Below are 4,664 nucleotides of genomic sequence, written 5' to 3' on the forward strand. Positions count from 1 at the left end.
TTGTCTCTATGCTGTATCTAAAAAGCCTGCAGGCAGCCCAAACCTGCTTCTGTGCAGTTAAATTTAAGGATTTAAATTTCACTGTGTTACAAAGGCAAAAATCCAACAATAAAGGTGCAGTTTTTTTTGTTGTTTCTTTTCTCTCCTAGTTCCTAAATTAATTCTGAGTCAGACTGTTTCTTTGTGCAGGGCCACATTCATCTGAAAGCATCTCTAACGTCCATGCTGGCCTACAGGAGGTTGAGCTCTGGGTTATGATTTGAGCTATTCATTCCTTGCTTTTTCCTACAATAGCACCTGCACTGGCTTGGAAGGGAGGGGGACAAAGGAGAGGTGGCAATGCTCCTTTCCACCTGCAAGCTGGACGAAGCAGTGTTCTTGCTCTCTGCGTAGTCACTGTACAGGGAGATTTTCTACTTGCTCTGGAGGCAGGTACATGGTGAGGTGACTGGACTCACGTTTCCCGATGGGCCAAGTCTTGGTACAGTGCCCCGTCTTCCCACAGGAATATCATGCGCCCTTGTGCCTTGGATGGCATCCCTGGCCTGGTTGTCTCCTGCAGCACACAGCACATCCAAAGTACTACATCCAGAACCATTTTCTGACCCTCGTTTTCCTGAATGTCCATGGCCTGCTTACTGTTGCCAGCTGCTATGGCAAGGTGAAAGTCAGGAGAAGCCCACTGGGTCTGTTATTCCGCTGTCCCCGTCCTTACCTGTTTTTTCTCTCCCAACATTTTTCTCCTCTTACCTCTCTGCAAATCAGCCTGTCACAAAGATGTTGGCCCCAATCTGCTCCTCTACCTGCTGCTTCCTTCTGCAAGTCTTCTCCACAGCCCTTCTTCCCACTGAGCACCGTGGTTTCTCCTTGCTTAAAAACGCAGCTCAGAGAGCTGTCTCCGTGGGGGCTGGCAGCTAACAGGCACAGCTGCTGGTGGGAGCTGGGCTTGCTGTGCTTGCCTGTCAGCCTAAGCAAGACTGATGGGAGATGCAAACCCCAGTAATCCCATGGTAGGTGAGATTAAAAACATCTCTAATAACATAACAACAAGGGCCTCCTCTCTGTCACTTTATTGCAACAGCTCTTGAATGCTCTGTATGACTGTAAGGCATTCAGTCCATTATCTGCTATTAAAAAAAAAAAAAAAAACGGAGACTACTTTGCTGATATTTATTGCTTAAAGGGTTTTCCGGGAGTCAGATCTGGTCTTGGCTCAACTCTTGCTCTGCTTGTGTAAGACCTTCCTATTCTATAGTCATTTCTCAGCTCAATTATTTAATGTGCCCTTTTTGCTTGTAATAGACATTATCCCAATCCTGGCATAAGAGAAGAATATTCTTCCTCACAGTGCTAATTAGCAGCCACTGTTGGCTGCTCCTAAACAGGGTGGACCTTCCTTTGTCTGTAAAAGTCTTAAAACAATCGAGAAAGTTAAATACCTTGTGTTAAAAGGCTGGAAGTTGTCCGTGTTGGACTCCCTGCCTCTCTGTGTCTGGCAAGGTGGATGTTTCTGACTGCAGCTGAAAAAAGGATTCCTGGGGGCCATTCCTTGTTGGTGCTTTGTCCCATGGGTTTGCACTGGAGGAGCTTCTGGATGGCAACATGTGTGGGCAATGTGCAAGGATTATCCATCTGTGGCTCTTTCAGGATGGGAACACCAGAGAGGAGGGACTGGCGTCTCCTGTCGGGGAAAGCTCTCTGACAGAGCTGCCTGGAGTCACATTTGTCACCTTCCTCAGTGCAGCTTCACAGAGAAGTGGCATTCATGGTAGTTAAAATGAGCAAGGTCCTGTCCAACCAAAACAAGCCAGGAAATAGGTTAAACACAGTTTTCCATAGAAAATAAATTCATTGGGATACTGAAATATGAGAGTTTATAAGGACATGATGGCTCCAGCGACAATCAAGCCTGCCAATTCCCTCCATGGCCTGATATAGTCAGGCTTAAATGTCACAAAAGCAGCTTTAACTGGGGTCATATCTGCAGCAATTGTGTTTGTACCTTGTCTCTTATAATCCTCAGTCTCTACGCTGAAGCTTGTTTCTCTTTTTTTCTTTTTTTCTTTTTTTTTTTTAATATGCCATTGACAAGTCAGCTAACACAATCCATGTGAGGGGGAGTATTTTAATACAATAAGGCCATTCTGATTGCTGTCACATCTTTTTAATAACTAGCTGCCCTGCTATTGCCACTCCAATTTCACAGCTCCTAGCTGCACTCTCCCTGGTTAATCACCACCATTTTTAGCCCGCTGATGTTAATTGGTAATTTATCATGGCTGTACCCATTTGATGGTTACTGATTTCATCTCACCACCAATGCTTCTACCTCACTGCCTCTCTGTGATCGACTGGTAAAACTAAAATCAATGAGAATTAAGTATGAAGTGGGTTTGAAATCAGAATCATTGCTGTAATTGATTCACTTTAATTATGGTGTCTCAGCCTCCCAAAGGCAGGGCTTCCATTTGCTGTTGCCACCTTGAAGGACGCACAAGGGTGTCCTGCCCCAGCTCTTCAGTAGCTACACCTGAGAGACCAAAGCAGCACAGAACTGCAGTCCCTAGGTCCCACAGCTCAGGAACAGGTGAGCAACTGCCTTGCAGCAAACCCATCCACGTCTGTCACCAGCAGAGGCTGTAAAATGATTCCTGGAGAAGAAGAAGAGGGTAGGGAGTTGTGCTGCTCTCTTTGACTCTTCCCAGGAAAACCCAACCTGTCCACACCACAGTTCGGGTCAATCAGTGACCTTAAAGAACGTGCTCAGTCCCAGGAAACACCCATCTGTGGTCAGCATCCAGGCTCTACTACACCTGGAAGCAAAAAGAGAAGTGGCACGGCAGCGTGGTTGTAGCTGCAACTGCTTGATCATGCAAGCAGAGGGAGGCTTTCTGGGGTCAGGTAATATCTTTTATTAGCTTGAGTGGCATTGTTGGGGAAAAGACCCCGCATCAGCCACTGATGAATACGTGTTACACACTTGCAGGTGGCCTTGCAGGCCTGCACACTTGTTTGACCCCAGCAAACTTAGAGCAGAAAGCAGCAGGCTCTGGCCCTGCTGCACCTGGAGCATTAGCAGAGGCTGGTGCTGCCCCTGTGTGCAGCGATGTGGGGCCTGGAGGGTCCTTGTTGGATCATACCACTGCATGTGAGTTTTGCACTATGTCAAACATGCAACTGGGAAATGCATACAAAATTTCGGTGTGATTTGCAACAGCAATTTCCCTCGGCTCAATCAGCTCCCAGGAAAGTCAGAGCAAAGCCAGTGGCTTAGAGCAAGAGGTGAATTACAGACTGTGCCTACAATAGGAGTAAAACAGATTCTTCTGGCTCTGATGGGTGGGCAAGCCTCTCCTGCACTAGCACTTCCAATTTTAAAACAGCACACCCAATTTGCCGCAGCTGTGTACATTGCAGTCAGGGTTTGCAGCTCAGCAAAAACACACGGAGCAGCCAGGCTGCCCAAACAGGTTCCCTAACTCCTAGGTGCCCTGTGAGGCAAGCACTTACCAGGAATAAAATTACAGGCTGGATGCTGAGAGTGAATCGGAGCTCAATTGCACTTCTGGGGTTTCAGGAGAGCAGCTGTTTCTTTGTCTGGCCCTGAAGGATTTTATGCTGTTAGGTTTTGCTTGGCCTGCAACAGCCAAAATTAGTAATTACTGTTATAATTTTATATGTGTGTTATTATTAAAAATAATAATAATATCAAGATCTAAGTGATAACATTAACTTGTTACTGGTAGGATATTTTCTAGGCCAACAGGAAAGGAACTGGGAATTGTATTTACCATTGTAATATCCAGGATTAAAACATAATGGAGAATGGATGTAGCAATAAAGGCTGTCTGAGTTTCCAGCTCAGAGATGCAATTCAGTTAAATTACAGTTTCAGGCCCTTGCCCTTCCTTGGGATCATCCACTGGGAGAACTTAAAAATCAGCATCTCCATCCCCATATGCAGAAAAATAGCTCCAACAGATGGTGAGCATGCAGAAAAGAGAGAAAATGTCAGGGAGCAAGGGGAGGAGAGGCAGCAAGACCCAAGACGAGATGAGCTGAGAGGTGATTCTACCTCTGCACTGGCTGGTTGCAGGCATGCCATGTTATTGCAGCAGATTTATCTCCTGCTAGCAAAGGCGTGCAGCTTCCCTCTGCCCAAAAAGCTGGGCTTTCTCGTGGACAAGTGGAGCTGGGGGCTTGGAGGAGCTTCCCCCATCCTATAGTCCTGAGCAGCCATGAGCTGGTGGGCTCCACAGTGGGAACCTCGTAAGGAAGATGGTCAGATCCTGCTTCAGGGATCCACAGCGGGGCCCATTACACTATTTTCCCGTTATTTTCCGCAGTCTTTGCAAGTTCAAGAAAAGGAGAAAATCACACATGGTTTTCTCTCAGCGGGTAATGCTTTTCACTCAATAGCATTTTCAAGAGAGCGAGAGAAACCAAGCAAGGACCTCAGCCAGTGAATCAGAAAATGAATATCTTCACCTCTGTATATCTTAAATTTTCATCTCAGTGTTTTGCTGTTAGCATTTTTCCATGTTGACAGCTATATTGCTGGAACACTTCTAGCAGATACCTGAGCACTTTGGAAAAACCCTCCTGGCCACATAGCTCTTAAAAAATGTCCAGCTTTTCTAACTAGTGGAGAGGTTCATTAAAGT

The 4,664-nt window shown here is 46.2% G+C and overlaps 1 long non-coding RNA gene across 2 annotated transcripts in view; it reads right to left on the minus strand.

Annotated features, from left to right (window-relative positions):
• LOC308193386 overlaps positions 1-1,429 on the minus strand; it is a 5,563-nt gene extending 4,134 nt beyond the window's left edge. Inside the window, exon 1 of one of the 2 annotated variants that reach the window (XR_013949592.1) lies at positions 751-1,429. This is a non-coding gene — a long non-coding RNA (uncharacterized lncRNA). Of the gene's footprint in view, positions 1-458 lie in introns of both variants that reach the window. The other variant, XR_013949593.1, reaches the window with a different exon arrangement.
• Between the last annotated feature and the right edge of the window lie 3,235 nt (positions 1,430-4,664).

Source organism: Anser brachyrhynchus, assembly GCF_964034855.1.
Source record: "Anser brachyrhynchus genome assembly, chromosome: 3".
Classification (NCBI taxonomy): Eukaryota; Metazoa; Chordata; class Aves; order Anseriformes; family Anatidae; genus Anser; species Anser brachyrhynchus.